The sequence below is a fragment of the Numida meleagris genome, chromosome 6 (genome assembly GCF_002078875.1).
Source record: "Numida meleagris isolate 19003 breed g44 Domestic line chromosome 6, NumMel1.0, whole genome shotgun sequence".
Lineage (NCBI taxonomy): Eukaryota > Metazoa > Chordata > Aves > Galliformes > Numididae > Numida > Numida meleagris.
The window spans coordinates 26,750,740-26,774,691 of NC_034414.1; the positions used below are offsets into that span (position 1 = coordinate 26,750,740).

General features: G+C 40.3%; 1 protein-coding gene across 9 annotated transcripts in view; it reads left to right on the forward strand.

Annotated features, from left to right (window-relative positions):
* Positions 1–23,952, forward strand: part of NUMB (NUMB, endocytic adaptor protein) — a 93,354-nt gene that overhangs the window by 24,223 nt on the left and 45,179 nt on the right. For all 9 annotated transcript variants that reach the window (XM_021401558.1, XM_021401565.1, XM_021401562.1 and 6 more), the window contains one exon: positions 21,278–21,392. The gene's annotated coding sequence lies outside the window, so the exon portion shown is untranslated. The remainder of the gene's footprint in view (positions 1–21,277; positions 21,393–23,952) is intronic.

Here is a 23,952-nt window from a genome sequence, read left to right on the forward strand (position 1 = left end):
TATGATGAGCTGAAAAAAAAAAGTGCAGATAATGCATTTTCACTGGTGAAAATATTTGCTCAAACTTAATGTATTCAGTAGCACAATTAAGCAGGCACAAAAATGCACTAAATTGTTTCTGAGGGTACCACTCCCAACATTTCTTCATCTGGCATGCTACTTCTGTTCATCTGATTGTGGAAATTAGTTGAAGATGGAGCAGCTGCGTGCTGGCTGTTTCAGTTTTAGTGTGGTTTAGGGTCAAACACAAATAGCAGTACTTTGGTTGGAAATAGGGAGGACTGTACTGAACTAATTATAATTGTAAATACATCAGAGTTTTACCTAGAGCATTGAGTCAAGATGGTTGCTTGTTTTGGAACAGAGTTAATTAAAATTTTGTTCAAAGGCTTTTTTGGTTAACTTGTTAAATCTGTTTGGGAGATGCTGATTTGTAGGAAGCCAGTTAAAGATGCACTGTTCTTCCTCTTTTCTTTGCCTTTTTTGTTGCTGTTTCTATAGGCCTTTAAATTCCTTGTGCCTTTAACAAAGACCGCCAGACTCACAGTTAAAGGATTGTCCCAGGGAGCAGTAGCAGGGTGGCACAACACATACCTACTTATAAGAAGAAGATGAGTTGTAGCAGAGGAACATGCATGTTGTGTTGATTAGTGAAAGTCAAGTGCACATGTGTGGAGGGGTTACTTGCGAGCTTGAGAAAGGAAAGCTTCTAGTGTGGAGTCCTGCAGCCGCTGATTGGTACCCTGAGAATTAGCTTCTGATACATGGCACTTCCTGTCAGCCTTTGTCAGAGGCTTGCTGAAAATCCACATACTTCTATCAGCTTTAAACAACTCAGCTAAACATAGTTGACAAATTCTGATGGATAGCTGAAGTATATCTGGAATTTTTTTGTCCTACTTAGGAGGGTCAAAATTTATTTCAAGAAACTAAAATTTGGCAATAGGTTATTTTCTATAATTGTAAAGATGTTCTCATTTTCAACTGTCTTGACAGATATCAACCAATTAATATCAGCTATCCTGTGCGTCGCTGAAGCTCTCAGTGCTGTTGTTTGTTCACAACTCCTTGTTTGAATGACCTTATCCTAAATTACTGGTCACAAGTTGTTCTTAGAACTGCTCCTATCACCCTTTAAATGCGAGTGCAGTATTTACTACCCTCTGGCATAGAAGCTGGCTTCTGTACGTGCATACTAGTAGTTCGGTCATTTGTTCTTTACAGTCAGAGTTTTTTAAAGCATACTGTCCAGACCTAGTGAGTTGTTTATATTATTTGTTCTGACATTACACCTCCTGACGCGTGTGATGATGCTGCGCCCTAGAAACATGGGGCAGGCTGTAAGGTGTGAGCTCATAACTAAGATGAAAGAGCTGTGTGTTCTGAAATACCAACATCTGTAACCATGGGGATGCATCATTTCAGTTTCCTGAAAGTAAGAATTCACTTTCATTACAGTTATAAACAGGGAAGTTGTGTTGCTGTTGAGGAGACAGCTGTCTCCCTGTCTGCTCACGTTCATTCCAATGTGTATCGCAGCTGTCAATCAGGCTCTCTATTTTTGACTGCAGGAGCAAACTTAGCCATCATTAGCATGAGTCTTGTGTTGTAAGGTTAAGCAGGGGAGAGAGACAATTTGCAGCTAATTCTAAGCAGTTGGTTAAGGCTTCCTTGCTTTGTATTGCATTTAAAAGGTTAAATGCACCAATTAAGGAGGTTTTCAGGAAGAAATATCATTTCCCCTACCGTGTTCTTTTTGAATCTGAACTTAGCTGCACCTCCTACTCGGGCACATGGGAGGAGTGGTAGTAATGTGGAAAAGGTGTGGTTGGCAACGACTTTGGACCTTCGTATTCAGGTAACTGTTGTGTTGCTGCAGGTTATTGAAGGGAAGGAAGTATAACTCATGTTGAGTAATATCATGCTGCCACCCCTTGCCAAGAGATCAGCGGGCAAATGATTAAGGGACACTTTCTGGGGTTGGGGGATGTTAGAGCAAGACTTGCTTTTGTGCTTCCATCACACTGCGCTAATTACAAGTCTGTCTTAAGCTTCTTGCAGATCATCAATTGCATGTTTGTGCACTTTTATTGGGGTAACTTAATACTGCATTATGTCCCCAGAAGAAAGATGAGTACTTCTGCAGCTCTTTTCCTGTCCTCTTATGGTGGATATGTATAGTGTAGTTGCAAGAGCAGAATGCATTGGTGCTTTGGCATACAAGGTCTGCTCCAGAAATATTTCCTATTTTATTATGTTGGCCCAGTACATCCGAGGCAGATGTAGGAGGTAAGGCAGTAGAGGTTGAACCCTTCCTCCAATATTCCGTTACATTTTGTTGCTGTGTGACAGATGGTACCCCTGCTGGTGCAGTTACCAAATAGGGGTTATTGTGCTCTTTGTATCTGTTGTAGTTTCCATGGAAACTACATAGGAGGGATTACTTTTGGAGTGACCTACATAAGCAAGGCAACCCTAAGCAACAGTTAACTTAAAATAGAAATTAGTACACAAGATAGTAAGACTATATTATGTTAGTGCCTGGAGGCATCCATTTAAATGAAATGTGAGGTGAAATAATCCTCTTCAAACCAAGCAGTAAGTCAGTTGCAGATCAGAAGAGGTCACTGAAGTAGATGGAAAGTATTTGTATATCCAGAGGACCATATGAGTATTTAAGGCTGGATTTACTTAATGTGAAAGTATTCTAAAATGTGTATGGTAGTCTAACTTCATGTTTATTTTCCTAAATATTCTAAGATCACACAAGGAAGAGCCTTAGGTAGTGATTTTGAAATGCATTTGAGCTAGTAGTGCTCCTGGTAAAAGCAGTTTTCTGTTCATTGCCTTTGTACTAAGCCACTGGAGAGTTACTTTGTAGCTGGGCAGTGTTCCTTTTCATTTCCACTGTGCAACCACACAAATGGTATAGCTGCTAGTACCTAAAAAGTGGTGCAGGTAGAAACTAACAGCTGGAATGAAGAATGAGTACTGTTTTCTCAGAGGCCAGCTTGATTTAAAGGTGTTAGACTGCAGTCACTTTTGGATAACGGAGTTGGGTGAACGTTTTATGTCCTGAATTTGTTCCACTGAGTGTTTGATAACCAAGGAAGAAGAGCAGAGTGTTAACAGTCATGTTTTTATCTCCTAGATCAGATTCTGAAGTATTTTATTATTTGTAACTTTATGCTAGCAATTCATTTGTTTCAGTATTTTAAAGGCTCATGTAGAATGCAGACTCCTTGCTTGCTACTATTCTGTCTCAGGTAGTATCAGAATTGTCATTTTTACTGGACTACTGGAGCAGAACTTAAAATTATACTGGATCAGTGCTATAAAACCCTATTGTTCTGCAAACTGCTAATGATGACGTGGGGAAGTATCAAGATGCTGTCTAGGTATGCAGAGATGAGGCTAAGAAAGTCAGAGCCCACTAAGATGAATTTGGAAAGGGGCACAAAGGGCACTGAGAAGGGCTGCTGCAGTATATCAGCAGTCAAAGGAAGACTAGGGGAAATGTAGGACATGTACTTAATGCCTTTTTGCCTTGGTCTTTACTGGTAAGACTTACCTTCAGGAATCTTAGGCCTCTGGTACTAGTGGGAAAGTCTGGAGCAGTGAAGACAGCCTTGGTAGAGAAGGACCGGGTAAGGGAGCGTTTGAACAAATTATGCAAGTCCATGGAACCTGGACCTAGAGTGCTGAAGTAACTGTCTGATGTCATTGCAAACCTATTAAACCTATTCTTGACTACCTTTGAATTATCGTGGCAATTGGTTAATATTTCTGAGGTCTGGGAAAAAAAGCAAATGTTAGTCTTGTTTTCAAGAAGTACGAGAGAGTTTGGGGACTTACTGATTGATTAGCCTCCCTTTGCTTGAGCAGGAGTGGTGGTACCAGACAATCTCCAGAGGTTCCTTCTAATGTAAACCATTCTGTGATCTGTGGGAAAGTGATGGAAAGAGGTCCTCTGGAAAATGTGTCCAAATGTATTAAGTACTAGAACGTGATTAAGAGTAGTCAGCATAGGTTTATGAAGGGGGAATCGTGCTTGGCCCGCCTTGCAGTGGTGAGGTTGTGTGTGTGGAGAGAACAGGTAACACTTTGATTTTGACATTGACTTATGATATTTTCTGCCCTTGTCTACAAACTGATCAAGTACAGGTTAGGTAAGTGGTGAGGTGGATTGCAAGCAGACTGAACTGCTGTGCTCAGGGAGTTGCGACTGTTGGCGTCAAGTCCAGCCAGAGGCCCTGGACTACTGGTGTTACCCTAGGGGTTTCTAGTAGAGCATGGGCTGTTTAACATCCTTAGTAATAGTCTAAACAATGGGACAGAACGCACCCTCAGCAAATTTGCAGATAATACAAAATTGAGAGGAATGGATGACAAACAGATGGTTGCCTGCCATTTGGAAGGACCTTGACAAACTGAAGGAATGGGTTGATGGGAACCTTATGTTCATCAAGCCTCGGCAAGCAAATCTACTAGCAGGTGCCTGCATACCAGCACTGTCATCCTTGTACTTCACTGTTCTTACCATTGCCTGCTGTTGGCAGACTGCTTGTACTCAAACTTGGACAACATAGAGCCATTTAAACATGGTGACTAGGCTAAAAATATGCAAAACTGTTTGTAGAGAGCTATCAAAGTCCTAGAGAAGAACGTGATACCCTTAAATACGTGTTTTATTATTTTCAAGTGTTGAGGAAATAATTTTCTCAGCTCTAAACAAGTATTAAAATGAAACTTGATGCTAAAGTTGAGTAAATGAAGGAATGTGAAAGTACCCAATGCGCATCTCGTGTAGATTTGCAAGCTGAAAATTCTACAGGGTTGCTACTGTCTGGCCCTGTGTTGCTGAACCTACAATGTATTTTGCTTTCTTGGTACAATCAGCCCTGCTGCCACAAGCTTCATACAGAAATACAGCTTCCTTGTTTAGGCAAAAAGAAATGTGAACTGGCTGCCACTAGTACTTGAAGATATTCATCTATACGTGGAACACCTTTGTGGGCTTTGTGGATATCTTTTTACTCATGGTTGCCTGGCAGATTTATGACAGGTAAGAGTGGATTTTAACGGTGCATCAGTGTTAACCTCCACTTGCATTCAGTTAGGTAATGAAGTTGCGCAGTGTGGTGGGTTTGTATGAGAAGGCAGAAGCAAGGCTGGCTGGAGATTGAGCGAAACAATTATATCTCCATTAGTGTTCTGGATCTTAAAATGATGTTCCGTGGACTGTGTGGATTCTAAGGCGCTGTTTTACAGCCGCATTTTAAGGCATGTTCTCAAGCTTATTTAAAATCCAAACTTCTGAAGACTTAAATATACTGCAGCATTTTCTGTTGACAAATACGCTTAAGTGTCAATACACATCATACTGCAATCAATTGCAATCAGTTTGGCAATTTCTTAAATAATCCTTGTCTGGAGGAATGCGTGAATGGAAAGAGGTTCCTGTTTTAATCCTAGTAATGCAAGCTGGAGTGTGTGCTGTCTGCTGGATTGTTATTTGAAGTGGATGCCAGAAATTCTTACGATAAAATCAGCGATAATCATTCTGCCAATTTAAGGAGACACAGGTTCCACCCAAAAAACTCGAAGGGAAACAATCTGGAGAACTTGATCTAAGATGACTAATGTGTTGGTGCTGGAATACCTCTCACTTAACCAGGATTTGGGGACCTGGATGTCAGGAGGCAGTCTGACTGCGTGACCTTCATTTTGTTGTGTTTTTTTTTCTGTGAAATTGATCTTTGAATTTTGAGATGCTTTTGGCGAGGAGTTGATAAGAAAAATATTTGTACAGTTGCAGCTGTATGGTTCTTACTCAGAAAGGTACTTGATTCCAGATGTCCAGATCCAAGCGGGAATGAAATAGGGTTGATTTTACTATTAAAGGCATTGCAGTCAGTCAGCTCCCCAGTACGGGCAGCAGAGTGGCTGCCGTGTACTTTGCTGAACATTTTGAAGTTACAGTGTAGTTAACTAGATCTTAAGAGATGGTTTTTCCTTTAAAATAGGAGTAATGATGCCAGTGTTGTGTGTGAACCCCATAGCATCACATCGCAAGTGGGTAAGTGGTCCAGGAGGCGATAAAAATTGAAGGTTTTTGATAAACTTTGTTCAACCTGAAATTGGTCCTAAATTTTGCCCTTGGATCTTGCTGAGTACAATTTAAACAGAACCCTAAGCGTAATGAGAGCAAAACAGTTTTCTAACAACTCTTTGAAGAAGTGATTTTTTTTGTTGTTGCTACAAGTTTGTACAAAGCCGATGTAGTGGCTTGTACTTTATTATAGCATTTTCTAAAAACTTCATGTATGAATCTTCTCGTATACTAACCTTTTATCACTGTTCACATTCACATTTGTGAATGTGGCAATTTTAGTTTCTGAAAAACAGATCTTTTTTTCTGCTTTTCTTTATAGTAAAGAGTATACATTTTATGAGAAATTTAAAAGGAATCTGTAAATATTGACATCTGATTTATTCAGTCTAGATTGTTATTTGCTTTGTCGTTGTCTGAAAAGTACAATATGTAAGTGCACTTCACAGTTCGAATTAGGCTTTAATATAAGCAAGCTCAAGTTTGACTTGGTAAATTCTGTGTTTTGCTGTCATTTCCACAATATTCTTTGTTATCTGATAAAACGATATTCTGTCTCTCAAGAATTCATAGCTGTTATTTCATCTGACTTGAGAACAGAGATAATGTGTTTTATTGAATTCATTAAAAAACTTGAACTGGAAAAAAAGTACAAACTTTGCGGTCTCATATACTGGCTTTTTTCCTTCCCTATCTCAGTTTCAAATACAACTATCTAGAAATACAAACGGATTGCTGACACTTGGTAATTGAACTAAATACAAGAGCAGGCTTATCCAACCGTCTCATTCAAGTAAACATTTTTAAGGGCTGATAGCATTAAAACAAATCTCACTGAATGAGGCTTTTATGTGGTTTTCAGCAGTAGTTTTCCTAAGAGGAGATTGTTATGTTGCACATTTGCTCAATGCTGTCCATTTGCATAAGCTTTGAGGAAAAATATGGAGATCAGTGCTTCACCTTGGGGAGAAATGGTAACTAAATGTCAAGGTCTAAGAACTAAAAGCCGTGAAACTGTGTGACTTAGGCAGTCAAGTAGTTGGGACCAGTCTTTATGTCAACGGCATACTTAAGAAGACAGAATTTTGACCAGTAAAGCAGTAATTTTATGTAGAGGTAGGAATTGGTAAAGCTCACTTAGGAGCTCTGCAGTTTGTTATTGACTTGCTGAACAGCTTGTTCTCTCAGGACTTGGTGCCAGTCCTCAGGAACAGGAAAGATGAGCTGATTTGTTCCTTATGTCGTAGTCATCTCCTTGCAGGTTTGGGGACCTGGTCCTAATAACAAAACAAAAAAAGACCCATTGAAAGCTATAAGAGCATCAGTCATCCCATCTTTCCTAAGCAAAAGAATGAGTTTTCGTAGTGAGCAGACCAGGGTTATATTCTGGTAAACTCTAAATCTCTATGTTGGAAGAAATAGCAAATAAATATTTTGACCTGGTAAGCCAGTTTCAGGAAACGTGTTGCTTCAAAACAGAATGGATATAACAAATGAAAGCTTTCACACAATAACATCTTATACAGAGCTTAATAATCTTATTGCTTGTAGTTTCTTGGAGCTGACGTGTTCACTGGGTTTTCTGAAATGGGCAGTACTTGGTTAGAAAAGCCTCCATTAGGCAATAATTTGTGTGTGTGTGTATGTGTGTATATATATATTCTGCTAGTTACTTATTTAGCTTTATATATATATATGTATATAAAGCTAAATATATATATATAATATACTGCATTTATTATGCCTATCTCCGAATTTGAGTGCTTGTTACTGCTTTCCTGACAGGATGTTTTGAAGGACAGTGTGTCCCTCCCTTTGGGTCAAGGCAGGACAGGGAACGGATCTTCATCCTTAAGAACTGGAGCCATTTTAAACAATGATGCACCTTTGATATGTGCTTGCCCAAAGAGAAGAGCGGTATCAGCTAGGACACTTCCTCATATTGTTGTTTACTCAGAAACACGTCACTCCGAAGGTCTCAAATCTTTACAAAGTCCACTTTGTAATCTGGAGTGCATGCAGAGCTGTAATTTGTGGAAGCTTGATTTCTTGCAGACCTTTGTACAAGTCAGTTTGAAACTCTACCTTTGCTTTACAGATATAGTTTAGCAGGCTGATTTACACAGCCATTTTAGAAGTAGCAAGACTAATGTTGATTAGTTTTTTTCCAATCACAGCTAACATCTCTCATGTCTTTATAGATTAGTAAACAACCTCATAGTAGAATTAAAGGTTTCGTATATTTTGCTTTTAAAGGTAATGTTTTCTGCTGAAACTCACTGCAAATTTACTGCTGCTGAGCACCTCCTGTCTTTTATCTTTATGGGGGTGTGCGCTGGTGCTAGGCAGGTGCTGCTGCTGGATTACGTGGATTACTGCTGTTTATTGCATAGGTTTCTCAATTTGAAGGAGTGTCGCTGCTTTAATTTCGGTGACATGGGTGTAGCATTTCAAGAACTACTGGGCACAGGGAATGCAGGCAGTAAGTATTGTGCCAGCTAATGAACATCAAACATATTTGCTCACGCATCTGCACACTGCTCTCTGAACCAACAGCTGAATGGCTTTTCCTACATGTAGCATTCTGCTTTGGGGGTGTTAGATGAGAAAATCTGTCCTGAAACTATTTTCCAAAAAATATGGATCCTATTTTACCTGTGACATACAATAGTCTTTCAGATGATGAGAAGGAGCCATTTTGGCGAATTAAAATGAAGTGGCGAAGCTTTGTGAGGAATTGTTCTGCTGTTTTTTTTTTCCCCTTTAAAATCTGTATGTAAATCGGAGAGCTGATTACAACTAAGAGCTGTAAGAATATCTAATTGTATTTTGATAAGTGGTTAGCTCTTCTGGGTGTGGTGTTGTGATTGAATATCAGTTTTCATAAGAGGTTAGGTTTTTCTTGGAGGGAAGATACCTGCTGTACTCAAAAAGTAGACAGTTGTGTCCTTTGAAGCATAAAATCATTGTTCATATAAAGTTAGCAACTTGCTTCAAAGCAAAAGTTTTGAGTATTGATGCTTACTAGGAATTTGGGATTCAATTGAGCTGCTGACTTTGAGAAAACCACATGCAGCCTCAGCTGAGTTTATAGAACTGTCATAGAAAAATGATGGAGAATCTAATAATGGCTAGTAACTTCAGCAGGGATTGTCGTGAATTTGCAAGTAATTCTAAGTAAAGTAGAAATACTTCTGGTGCTCTCCTGGCTGCTGTAAAGCAGATCTTTTCCCTTTCAAGGGAAGTGGAGAAGGACGGCAGAGGGAGCCCTGGGTGATGGGGCGTGTTGCGATTGGAATTGCTTTTAAGATTCGCAGCATAGTGATGTGTTGGCTGCTGGCATGGAAAATTTCTGTGAGTACCTTCAGGGAGATGGGGAAGGGAGGATTGTAACTGTGGCTTTCCTACCAAGTTTTTAATTTTGGTTTGTACAGAAATGAAGAGGATTGTTCACAACTGAGCCTTTCTGAATATAACTGTGGTGTTGTCTTTCACTTGCTGCATTGATACCATTTCAATTTATTTCTTTATTTTTAGCTAGGAAAGGCTTTTTATTCCCTGCAATTTTTAATGGACGGGAAAGCGGAGCAAAGAAGAAATGAATTTTCTTGCACTCTGAGTGTGCGTGGAGGCCCTGTGCGCTGCATCTCCTCGCGTGGTCACTGAGGTGCCGCACTGAGGCACGAGGGCACAGCACAGCCTCTGCTGCCAGCCCTGGGGCTCCGAAGACCTTTGTCATCGCTGTGATGAACGTACAGTCCCAGTCCAAATTCCTCTGTAACCTGTAATCCCAAGTATGATAGCAATGTGGGTTGATTTAGTTCAGGCAGCTTCGTAATGTGTGGGTGAAGGAAGTGAGATAACATTGCGAGAGCTCAGCATTATTCTGCAGTGCAACTTGAGGTTACAAGTGAAGTGAGGTACTGGCCCCAATGTACCTTTCACTGTTAGTACTAGGACTTCATTTTATACTTGGTTTACCTCGAGTCTGGCATGAAATTATTTTATCCCGCATTTGCCTATAGGTTATATGGATTCTTTGCAATGAGTGAATGTGTTCAAAGCATAATGATTTGATAAATGTTTAAATTCTAATTGATGATGGGGGTGGGTATTTCCTGATATCTAATAGTGGTTAAGAAGAGTTAGTCACCAGTGGTCAGGAAATACCAACTCCAGATTAGACTGAGTTCAGTTATCTTAAAAATGTTTTAAAGGTATTTCAGTGTCCATCTAAATGTGGTATGTTGACAGGGATGTTATGTGCGTAATGGCATCTTGTTTTGGTGTGTAAATATAGAATATGTACTGGAATGTGTGTTCTGTGTGCTGCATGTGTGTTGTCTTGGAATCATTGCCTCCACCTCCCCACCTTTTGGGAATTGGTCCCACTGTGGTGTCTAAAACCTGATTTGACTTCTATAACTGGAAGAGTTAATTTTGTATTCTCAAATTAAAGAATACTTGCTAACATTCCCCCTGCTTGGCAAACACAATTAAGTCTGTATGTAAGTAGCATAGTACATTTCAGTGCAAGTTTAAAAATGTCATTTCAGGTTGGTCGGGTTCCTTCCTCTGTGCCTGTGGCAGTGATCATTGTGTGAATCCAATGGGAAGCATTTTTTTCCCTCGAGAGTTGCGAATTTTTTTATTCCTATATGATCTTTATGATATTATGGATGTATGATATAAATGTTCTTCAGTTTAAAGATTAATCTGGTGCTTGTATGTACTTCTGTGCCACTGACAGAAAGTTAAAGCACTGATACCAGAGAAAAATGTTGTTCTCTCCCCCTTCCCCCCCTGTATCTGAACTGAAGGAGGTACTTGTTTTGCTTCTCACACTCCTTCCTAATGTAGCAAAAATGCCTATTGGGCTTGCATTGGGTTTTCACAGAAACACGTCAGTTTTTTTTTAAGGTGGATTACCAGTCTTTTGATATGGTTAAGCAGATGCCATGATAAACTTCAGATGTCTGTTTAAGAGATCTTGAAAGATAAAATACCAGGAAGACTGAGTAATGTTTCCTTTTTAATCTCATTCATCCTGCTTAGCTCTGTTTAGATAAAGATGTACCTCCTCCATGCAGGAATGGGTGCAGAGATGAGAAAGCTGCCTGTACCAGCCAGTAAAGTGAGCAGGTCAAATGAACCAGATGTGAAGTATACAGTAGATGGTGGCTAATGAACTTAACAGCTGTGGATATAGAATCAAAAACAACTCCCCAACATGCCCTCAACCCAAACTGTTGATGATCCACTCTGAATGGTGTCTTGTTACTTTTTGATACTGAGAACGCTCTCAAAGGGCCTGAGATTTCAGATGCTGTTTATCATCTAATGTAATGCTGCTTAAAAGTACTTCCCAATTTTTATGTATGGGTTTAAGTTTATGACTGCTACTCTTCTGCAGATAAGTGTGCAGAATTTGGAACCTATAAGATGTTTTTTGTTTAAAAAAAAAAGGCATTCATTGTTCAGTGCAAGACTGGAGTCGTAATCTTTACTTAAATTCAATACCTCATTTTGTTTTTAAAGATCCTTACCAAAGTTTAGCTTTGATACGATTACAAGGCAAAATCAGTTCTTCATCTATAGCTGTACTGTTCTGCAGATGTGGGTCTACATAATACTTCAGTGTGAGAGGTAGTAATTCAGGGAAGCGCTCTTGTCAAATAATTGCATGTGCAATTGAAAAGGGATGGGATATCTTACAGAAAAAGGACGCATCGCATAGCTCTCTTCTGTGTATTTTTTCTGTGTTTACAGTGTGTTTGTCAGTAAGGGTGAAGCATATTTTCAGAGGATGGTAGCAGTATGTTGCTTCCTGCAGTAGTATGAGCTGCTGCATGGCCGTCCTCGCTCTTCTGCTCCTCTTGGTGAAGCGAGCTCTTTACAGCAGGGTGAGTGCTCTAATCTTCAGGTAGATATTCTGATAGTGTTCCAGCTCTTCCATGGTATTACTTGTCTCTAAAACCAGCAGTGTTTGGGTTTCTGTTAGGCATCTACTCTTCTCATACTTGAACAGCTCTTGGAGGGCTCGTATGTTCATACAGGGATCTACTGTTTTGCTTGCAATCCATTGTACAGGCCTTAGTGTGCATCTGGTATAATGGAATAAGATCAAGAAAACTGAACGAAAATGCAAAGGTTGACTTATACCAACGCTGAACAATCTTACAAGTTACTTCTAGAAATTATATCTGGCATTGGAACGAGCCTTTGTAAATTCTGTGGATGTTGCGGAACCTTTCCCAGAGACAATTTAGTCTAGATACTTGCTCCAACTTGCTCCAGTCTTTGCTGTTTAGGAAAGCAATGTTGAAGGAACATTTGTTGGAGGCTGGAACGTGGCAGGGATGTGACAAAAAACACAACTGACTTTTGTATTCAGGATTGTTGTGAGAAATTTTGGGACTGCTCCTGACTTATCCTGCTGTCTTAGTCTCTTTTCTGCCTTTTGACTTCTTTCCTTTTCAGTATAGGTGCTTTTCTTTTTTTTTCAAGTGTAATCTTGTGAAGATAAACGTACTTTAGGACCTAACTGGGTAATTGTATGCTTCTGTGCTTGTATTAACTATTATGCTCTGCTGGAGTAGTCTGAAGCTTCTTGTTGTTTTGGCTTATAGGTCTTATTAGTACACTCGGATATCCTTTCTTCTGCACAGTTATTTCTGTAGGTTTGTGCTGAACAATAAAGTAGCTTTATCAGTACAACAAAACTGAATATCGCAGATGAAAGGATTTTTGAATAATGCTTGCCAGTTGTTTTCAAGGTTGCAAGACTAAATCTTGCTCATAACTCAAAAGACAGTGGGAAATAAGGTGCTGTGGTGTAGAGGAGCAGGTAACTTGCTTCTCTGCTTATGTCGTGGTCGTCGCATTGCAGAAAAGGCGTGGTGGCACTGAAGGCCTTGCATAGGTCATTGTACTCGAGGACTGTTGCCTGCTAAAAATGACTGGTTTCCTTTCTCCATCACAGAAGAATGGAGTTTATGAGCACGTGTACTGCAAAACAAAAACATGGATATAATGTAATATATTTTTAATGCTGTACAGACTATGTAAATGCTACTTCTGATGGTATGTTGTGAATGGCAGTCGCTGTATTCTGTGCTAGTTTTCGTGGCACGGGATAGCTTCTGCTTCTAATAGGCATCCTAATGGATTGTGATTGTAACAGTGCCTTAGAAAATGTTTGCTTGTGAGTAGGGTCTCTTATAACTGGTGCGAATGCTACCAAAATCTAGGTAAAAGCAAACGGCTGATGGCTGCTTTGGTTTGTGTGTATCATGGTATCTTGGAATGTGAGATTGTGCTGCCAGCTATGACTAGCTACAGCCTGTCAGTGTAGCTTTTATTTTGACCCGAGGTCACATCCAGCTTGTTTAGGCTTCCCAGAACTATTTCAGGGAACCTGACCCAGAAGGAGGACCGGGAAGGCCCTTCCTGTTGTGTGCTGCTTCTGTGCACCTAGCATGAAGGGGTGTGGGTGGTGTGGGGAATTCAAAGGGAGTGTCTCAGGCTGTCCGGCACAGTGTGTCATGGCTGTGTTCTCGCATTTTGCTCTAGCTGTTTTTTGCTGTGAATGCTGAGGATTACATTACCTCTAAAATTAAGTCACTGGTTTCCACAGTGCTTAACTTACCATGTGAAAAGTGCCTGTTGTTTTAAGAACTCCAGCGATTACTCCCCACGCAGACTTGGCTGGTTGCACTACACACAAATAAAAGCCGGTAAAGTGAGAGTTTGTAGGAGGTTTTTCTTCTCAAAGCCTGGGTGTACTGGATTCAAATCATTAAGATATTTGTTAGCCCTTCTGGCTGAACTAGTTATAACCATGTACTCTGTTCAGCTGTCTTTGACCAGTTAAGCACTGCTGATTCTCCTACCGAAGTTTGTGAACTTCTCCTTCATTTCTGAAAAACTGAATGACCTATTTTGTGGGAGTTCTAAAACTAGCTTCTCCGGAAGATTGATTGTACATGAATTTCTAGGCACTCTGAGGAAGTTTATACCTTATTTTAAATGGGCATCTTAGTGTAGCTGAGGAGCTTGGCTTTTTATCTGAAATATCTCTACTGAAAACTTAATTCAGTGAGATCATTAAATAGAAGTTAATTGTATTTGTAGTGGGAATCTTTTACCACTTACAGTGTAGTCAGAAAATCAGTTTCTAGGTACTGATACATTGAAACAGTTTGAATCTTTGAAATGTATTAAATAAACAATTTTTCTTTTAACGTTGTGTTTAGTAGGGTTGAATGTTTGTCAAGTTAGAAAGCTTGGCCTTGGATTTTGACCATCACAGAATACATTCATTACACTAATCCATAATTCTGTTCATATTTCAAATCCATTTCTTTGTGATGTCTGTCAGTAGTTAGCCACTTTGAAGCTGTTTAAGGTGCCGTTTAGCAACAGCTGTGCTAGCTATGAACTAGTTTTACTCTTGTCCATATTTCTGTAGGTTTTTCTCCCCAGACCTAGGAGATAATGTGAAGTCAATAGTACACACGTTGGCTGCTCCCATAATCCATGGATAATCTATGTTCTAGAAATTCAAAAAGCACTTTGTTTCCTTTCTTCCCCACTCCCAAAATAATTATATGAGGAGAACTGGAGCTGGAGGACTTGGTTCTGGATAAGAAGGTCGCTCAAATCTTTTTGAATGCTTTGCTTTATTAGACAAATACGAAAGGGTAGAATTGCTTTATCTGCTCAACAGTGGTGTTCAAATTGAGTTTTAACTCATGCTGTTTGAAAGCTTTTGAAGATTAAGCTCAGTTATTTTGGAAATGGACTTGTAGATGTTCATTTTAATAAGATGTGTGGACTCTGAGTGCTTTATCAAGTTAGTAATCTATATTAGGATTTCTTTTTACTACAGAAGCAGGGTGGGAATGAGGTGGAGCAGCTGCTGCATTTACAGCCACTCTCTGGCACAGAAAACATGGATTTGCCGTTTGCAGCAGATGCAGGTTTGTAGCATAAAGACAGAGCTCAGGGCAGGCTGCTGGTGCTCCATAGCCTTGACAGCCTTGTCAAGCACGTCCTTGTGCCTTGACTTACAAGGCAATCTGCTTTCATGTGGTTTTCTGTGTTTTTTTTTTTTCTTCCCCACAAGTACTATTTCTGTCTGGAAAAGATGAATTCAGCAGCAGGATAGCATGCATTAATATGTGATACATGGGAAAATTTGCCTGCAGCCCTAACCCCAGATTTCTTTCACAGCCTTATCTAGCTATTGGGCATCTCTCTGTGGCATTCTGAGTGTGCAGAACTAGAAGTAGGCTGTTTCCCATATCTTCTCCTCTTCCTTAATTATATACTGCTCTAACTTTGTGCATTTATCAGCTGGGTCTCTTGCATATGGCTCCAATCTCCTGTATGTACAGAACTAGGTGTTCATAGCAAGTTGGCTGAAGTACATGACTCCAGTGGTGAGAAACTGACTGGATGCACACTATGATTCCTGTTGTGCCTATGTCAGCGAGCAACTGTTGAGTTTTGGCATGTGTTGCATTCCTGGGTGTGGTTGTAGCACAATCCAGGGTAGCCTCGGTTATCTTGGCATTGTTACAGCAGCTCATCAAAGTCTAGAGGTTCACATTATGGGCTCTGAAAAACTATGAAAAGCCTTTCATTCCAGACTGAAATTTTGGTGACCTTCATCTTTAAGGTTTTTTTTTTGTAAGATTTGAGAGAGAGAAGTTACACGAGTAGTAAGAAACACCTCACTGTGGTTTGCTTTCTTTTAAATATCATGGTGGGTAGAAAAAAAATGGTCTTGGACATAACTGTGGTTGTTTTTCAGCTTCATGGTTTAGAATCCTAGTCATGGTATTTTCTCTGGTGTGGTTCAGGATTAAGGAGGCTTCATTTTAGAATATTAGGATGTATGGTCTGCTTTCAGCCATTGCAAATGTTGAGCCTTGAGAAACTTCTGAACTGCAAATTTATCGGCCAGTATAGAACCGAGCTGTGAGTTAAAATTGAATGCAGGACTAGATATGAGAGGGGAAAATGAGGAGTGAGCACGGAAAAAGGGAATTCCCAACAGGAAACATGGGCATGACTATGCTGGAAACTGTTGTCACTTACTTAGTAGTGCTGGCATCACTCAAACTCAAGACTTGCAAAAGCTAAGAACGTTTGTGTTGTCAGACACTGTGTACTTTATAGAAATGTTTCTACATAATCCTCGCATTAACAGTGCTGAAGGTCAGCTTCCTGTGGTCTTACTTCATGAGAAAGAGAGGAGGATGGAAGAGGAGAGTACGATGTTTGCCCATGTGGCCTTTGCCTTTATAGAGTTTTTTGTCATAGATAGTGAGGGAACAACAAAATAGAAAACTCATTCAATAATGTAAGCTCTTTAGTAGCAAAAAAAATTGTGAGTGACTAAACTAGGCTGCCCTTGCAAATTCTAACCTTACTTATTTTGCAGTTAAGGCTTCTTTCATGAAATTTATTTGTGCGGTAAAATGTTGAGTGTAAATAACTGAAAAGCATGTTATTGCATGAATGAATGATCTTTCTGTGTAATATTTATAAGTTTGCACACTTTGCTTAACCACTGGAAAAAAACAGTTTGACGTAACTCTGAAATGTCCTTGGTCTGAAATCTGAGTAAAAGTAGTTTGTGGCTTCCAACAGTCGTCTTGAGGCATGCAATTCAAATGCCCGTAGTCACTTGCATAATTTTACTGTCATGAGGTTAAGTTGGCCAAAGAAACATAAAATAGATGTTTAGATCTTCTCCTCCTAATTTTTGCCACCTGACTGGTGCTGCTTTTTTTCTGAGTAGGTTTCCAACTTCTCAGTCTTGATGCTGGGAAATTAGTGTGATAAAATGGAATTTATGTAAAGCCTTCCCTTGTAAATATAAGCCTTTGGCATCTCTGTCTGCAGTGGAAAGCCAGGCTGCTACAAATGTCGGAAGAAACCTATTTTAGGAGATGAGAAGCTCTGCAGTTCACATCTGAGCACCGTTGCTCTCCACAGAAATAAGCACTGCTGGAGGGGAGTGCTGCCTCAAGCAGTGGTAGCTGTCTGGTGCGATGTGCCTGGCTCTGGAAGGCTGCAGGGAAGGTGTTGCTGTGCAGAGGAACTCAGGAGGTGAAGTACCCAAAGTCAGCAGATGAACATGCAGCTTGGACACAAAATTCAGACACACAGCTGTGTCTTCAGGTTTGGAGCTGTGCGCCAGCAATCAGCTTGGATGGTATACTGCTGCTGAACCAGGTGGCTGTTTGAGCTGAGAAGAAACAACCAACGCAGAGCAGAGTAGGATGGCACTGTAATACAGCTATCTGGTGCTTGGTAGGCAGTCAACCTTTGATGCAGTGAAAGTTATTCTTTTGGAAGTGCACCTGTCTGTGCTAGGAAATGCTCTTGGAGAGAGCCTACCAAGTCTGATGTAGTCAGCTTTTGTTTTCACTTGGTGCTTTGGCTACATGTGCTTACAAGACAGTAGTTGACATGAATTGGGGCCATGCTGGGGTCAACAGCAGTGCAATTTGGGTGTAGTTTTTGCTGTGTATGCTTATGTTTTCAGACCAAGTGATATGTAGCGTCAAAGGGAGGTGAGGTGATGCTTGTTCACCTGGGTCTGTGGCGAAGATGAACTTGTGTGGAACTTGCTGGCAAGAATGGATTTTGCCAGCAATTTAGAAGATCTGATTTTTGCCAGAGTGGAAGAAGCTGACTTTTGATTCCATACCTGTGTTGCTATGTGTGTGCATTCCCTGCTCTGAATTTCACTCCTTGAATCTAGTAAGGTAAAGTGTAACGTACATAGAGGAATTATAGGATAATTGAGGAATGCATAGTTGTGATTCCCTGTGAAGGGAGACGGTGTTGTCTCCCACGTAACTGTAATACCATTCTAGTTGGTGCTATGCTTGTTAGCGGTGCCCTGTGCGCTGCCTAACATGCAAAGGACAATTGCATGTTCTGTAAGGAACAGACTGTTTTTCATGGTTTCCAGACTTAGAAAAGGAGAACAGAAGGCACTGTTGAGAATAGTGATCTATGAATAGAGTAGTTATACTAGGGTCATCTGTCGGAATAATTGAGTTTATTCAATGTGCTGCACAAATCAGTGGACTCTGTGGCTAGTCACTGGTGGAGGCAATACAGTTCTGACTTCTCTGTTGGTTTGGATCTGGCAGCATGCACTTAGTCGCCATTGTGCCTGCCTGCTGCTGGGTGCTGACTGTCACATTGCACGTGTTTTTAGCCTGCTCTCCTGCTTATCCTGGTTTGTCCCCCAACTCAGCTGCCACCCCAGGAAGCAGCTGTCTGCTGTGGAAGTAAGGTTTGGTGTGGCTGGCATGGTGCTGAGAGCAGGCAGTGACGCTGCATCCTACCTCACAGCAGAGTGAAGCCTGTGCTGCTTCTGTTTCAAATGTCTTAGTACCAGAAGTGAAATCTGTTGCTTGCTGCTGCAGTTATTCATCCTCAGGCAGCATGCGATGTGGTGATGGTAGAATCTGAATGCTCAGGTACTCGGAGGAAGCTTCTGAGAGTAGTGAATTGACTACTTGCTCAGTGCTCTGCTGGGCCTTAGGGAGGTCTGGTAGGTAGCAATGAGCTGTGCTGTGGCTGTGGGGAGGCAGCTGCTGGGTGCTGGCCAGGTGATATTTCTGTCTGTGTTGGGACTGAAGCTTCATCGATCGCTCTAATGAGCGTGAGGCAGAGTGAGAAGGGAAGGCAATTTTCCTGGGTGTTTCCTGTTTGGCTTTCCATCCTCCTCTGCCAAGCAACTTAGAGCTGAGAAGATGACAGCTATCTCTATGATTCAAGAGGCTGCAGCAGCCAGATGATGACCCGCATGCATTACTTGTGGGCTGTGCCCTCTGTGGCGTACTGTGCCACCAGGCCCTGCGCTGCAGAGGGTGGGAGCTATGTGTGTTGCAGTAGATCATTGTAGCTGCTTTATGAGTAATTAGACGTCTGATTTTCAGTCAGCTTTTACTCAGGCCTGTGGTATCTCCTTTAAGTTCATCAGTAATTGCCAAGGCCTGAAACATCAGGCAATTATAATGCTGATAGCTGCACCCAGTTTACCACTTCTCCCAAGTAACAGGCTAGGCCAGGCCCTATACCTTTATTTAATTAGCATCAAGTAAGAGAGAAAAAGAACAACAAAACTGCAGAAGTTCATCTTGCTTCTCTGAAGACTTTCTTTGTTCCTGTCTCAGCCAGCATTGTATCTTAAGGAAGCACGGCATTTTAAATAAAATTGGTAGGTGCTCAGTTGCAGTCCAATAGGCAATATTTCTGTAGCTCTCACCTGATCATAGCTGACAGAATCTGCTTTACTGATGGCTCAAGATATTTCTAACTTACTTCAGCAGATATTGCTTGTAATTATCCTTTTGTTTGACGATTTTGCTGAATAAATAGCACTTTATGCTCTTCTACTGTTGTTTTTAAGTTTGCCATCTATTGGTCTGTCAGTGCCAAAATAAACACACTGATTTAGAATCTTCTAAATGGGAGAGCAGTTGATGTGTCGTGATGACCCAGGAGCTTTGTGAGCATCCATGGCTCAGGCATTGCAGCGTTGGTGGATGGATCTCAGCTGCTTACGTGAATACACCAGGAAACTGAAAGTGAGCTGTAGCATTTCGAGCTGCATGTTCTTACTTTCTTTTGAACATGTGATTGACCAACTGCTACATTGCTGTTGGTTAACTTTCATGTCACTGTCGTGTGCTCAGAGTCTCTCTGAACTAAGAATGTGGTAACGTTTTTGTTAATCTCTAGATCTTGCAGGCAGTTTCAGTGCAAGTTGTTTATTATGTGAAGGTTAATTTAAACTGTTGGTGTCAGGAGTCATATTATAGCCTTGTCTTAAAATCCATTTGGATGCAAGTACAACATGTGAGGAAAACAAACATACAAAGACTTGCTCTGGCTTTTGATACGTTTGTTTACAGTAATTGTCTGTATTGTAACACAAAGTCTGTGCTGATTTTGAGAGATAATAAAGCTTGGATGTTAAATGGAATTAATATGGGGAACAGAAAGCTAACAGAAAAAAACTGAAGACTCCAGTGTCTTAGGACTGGGAAGGTAGTGCAGCAGGGATGATTCCCTTACTCTTTAAGGCTAAGCCAAAGACTTGGCTTCTATACAAATTTACTACAGATTCAGTTCTTATTGGAAGTTGAAATGCTGATGCAAGCTGTTGCAGTGCACTTGGTAGGCAAGGCAGTTTTATTACTTTGAAGCAGTTGTCTCAGATAATGAAAGGGGATTTTATTCTCCCCCTTTCTCTTCCAGAGGCTGTCATAATGGACTAACTGGTTTAAATGTGGTCTGCAGGCTGGAATTAAGCTCTTGTGATGCTGGGAAGGACAAGAATTTTGACTAAATTGTTAGGCACTCCTGTTGCTCCTATTTCATGATTAATGTTTTCTTTTCCCAAAAAAAGACAAAAATACCCACTTCACTATCATGGAAGAATTTTATAAGTATTAATTTGTTATTGCGCATAAAAATCAGAAACTATCTGGTAATGTTTGTCTGCTTAGATGAAAATATTTTCATTTTTAAGTATGCTTAAAATAGTTGTGTATGACTTCAACCTGTTTTTTTCTCTCTACTGAGACTAAAGGGGCTCTGAATAACCAGTTGGATGTGTACCCCTGGATTTAACGACGTCTCAAGCTGTCTTGATGATTTTCAGTGGTAGTTTAATTACAGATCACAGTATCAGTGCGTATTAGCAATAATGTGATACTGATTTTAGTGATCGTAATAAAACTGGTAACTTCTGTGAAAGGAAATGTCTGATTGTGCTATCAGTAGTTCAAACAGTAGTGCCACTGTGGCTTTTGTAGTAATAGCAGTTAAATTCCTGTCCTCGACATCCATAAACACAAACATTAGTATCCTTACCAGGAAAGGGCCGTAAATGGCTAGAAATAGGGAGGGGATGCATCTGTTCATAACAGCCAGTCTGAAAACCTTGATGTGAAGGGTTTTTTAATATTTAAAAAAAACGAATCAACAATCAAAAAACCCTTAAATGCAGTCTTTCTATCCCTTAGTGCTTTCTGGCCAACACCCTACTCCTAGATTGCCCCATTAGCATTTTTAGCCCATATTGGGCCTAACTTGATCTTTTCTATGTTTGTTTTCTTTTCTCAGCCCATAGGTTCACATCTTCTCCCGTATCCATGGAGTCAAGGTTATAGCTCCAAGAGAAGAATTTTGCAAGAGGAGTTTTAAGAGAAATATTACTGGTGGACCTGAGGAAAAAAACGTAAGTCATCAAGTCAACATATTCTTGCTACTTCATGAAAGATGCATTCTGGTAACTTTGATTCTGTGGTACTTGAGGTTAAGGAATTTGTTTTGTCACAAATTATATAAACTGGATTTTTTGAAGATAAATCCTTTCGAAATCTACCATCTTTCCTCACTTCTGTTGTTACATCTGATTTTCCAAAATCACTGTGTAAGCAAGCCATCGAAGCTGTGCTTGGATCTTCTTACAGTTCTCACAGTAGGCAGATGTGAGAAACATGAGGCATGAAATGAAGTTTTATGTGCTGTGTAATCATAAGGAATACAAATTGTGTATGGACAAAATGGTACTGAAAAGCTGGTATTGTGTTGAAGAATCCTGATTAGACACTTGGAATAGGGACTACGGTGACAGATTTCTCAGGCAGCTTGTGAGTTCTTGGCAAAGGAGCATATGCGTTGTATTAGAATCTAGAGAGGATGCAGAATATTTTTAAACATATTTAACTGGTTGTGACTTCACTGGTTCTGTCATTAATACCAGGAGAAGAACTCAGAAAACACTGCATCCTGTGTGCTTAAAAGAACATGGATTCTAGTTCATATCTGATTTAATTAAGCTAGCTTCTGATTTGATTACATCTGTGTAAAGCAAACAGATTTGGGAAATAATGCTATTAGTTCCAGACGATGTTTTGCAAAGAGCTATTATGAGAAAACAGTTATGAAACAACTCAGACTTGCACTGGACAGGTGTACAAATGTTGACAGGAATTCCTAACATACTAAATACGAACTGTATTTCTGGTGAAGAAAGATTTGTTCTTAGGAGCCTTATTAAAGGGTGATCAAAAGTTCTGACTGCCAGACACAGTGACCGTATCGTTTCTGTGGGGTCATTTTTGTTATCAAAAGCCACCATTTTCCACAAACGCTTGACAAAGACCTTCAGAATTTCACTTTGAGTTTTAAATTAATATTAAAAACGCCTTTGGTAACAGTTAATCTTCTTGTTGCATTGGCTGCAGACAAAAGCATGGCTGATTTAGTGTGAAGAAACTGAAGAAAATGTAGAGATGAAAGGATCTTAGTTACATTTACTCAACTGCTGGAGGATGGGAGCAAGTAAAGTGACTTGAATTGCCATGCAAGAGCTGCCAAGCGGTGATGGGTTTGAGTGCTTGTGCCTGCTGCAGTGACAGGATAAAATGGCGTCTTCTGTCATCTTGTGAACTTACTTAAAGCTCAGTTTTTCCTCATACGTACTTCATGGTAGTTTAAGCAAACTTCGATTTTTCTAATTGAGACTGACTAGTGCACCCGTGGCTTGTTGCCATACTAATTCAGATTTGGTGAGCTATCTGTAATACACAAATTCCTGTGCTGTTTTTTTTTAGATGTGTTCAGCTGTGGAAACTTCTGCTTCTATAGGCTTGGGAAAGACAAGTTCTTAACGCATGCAGTGAGCCTGCTCCTGTTGGTCTCACTGTGGCCAAATAGCAACAACTCTGGTATGATGCTGTGAAAGAAGTAGCACAGGAGTGTGGCTAGCTGAGTTTGTGGTGTACGGAGATGGGCTCTTGAGCTGGGCTGGCTCGGAACAAGGGCTGTGCAGCTCAGTGTTCCAGTATTCTTTGAGCTGATGCCATCAACAGCTGATGCTGATGATGGCATCAGCTCCCAGGGAGGGTTAAGGGTAAGGCAGATGTGAAATAAGCCTTCCCAGCGTGTTGGATTGGACTGGGCGCTTTCCTGAATGGGCATTTCTGTTGTCATTGCTAATAGCCTTTGGAATTTCTGATCAAACAATTATTCTTTTAAAATCTGTTACGTTGTTTGTTTGCAAAACATCTCAGGGTAGGGAATAGTGCAAGTTAATTGCATATCATGTAAGAAGTACTCTTATTTTGAAACCTGGGCTGCTGTAGAATTCAGTTGTTTGTCCCCAGTTTTTAGAAAGTAAGAACTGCAAAAGTCATTGTTAGCTCTGAAAAGCAGCTTGCTAGTGGGAAGAGCTATGGAAAGGGTAGTGTCAGAAAACAAATGGGAAAGACCTTTGTACCTAACCTCTCCTTGTCCGGAAGAAGTTATGTAGTTTTAATTCTTGTTACCCTTTTGAACCTTTTGGTGTTATTTCAGGAAGGATGGAGTGACTACAAGATCTATGCAGCATTAAAGATGAGTGCGGCCTGTTTTTTTTTGTGGTGGCACCCTTCTGGTTTTGTTCTATTCCTGTTATAATAACTTGTAACTGTCAAGTAAGCGAACGGTATTACATTATCTATTTTTAGAGGACTAAACGTGTGACTCGTGATCTTTTGTAAACAATAGTTATTGCTGAATTCGTATTCACTGTTACTTACAGTTGTGTCATTCTCTTTTTTCCATGTGCTTTACTCTGCTGTTTTTATCACAGTAGTTCCTTCTTATGAGATGCTCTTGTCATCTCTACAGTCAGTTTAAATTAATCTACTCCAGAACATTTTGCATCAACCAAAAAGTCACTTAATTATTTTATTCGTATATGCTCTCAAAAGCAAATAAAAATCACTGTTTCCAGCAGAGATCCCTGTGTA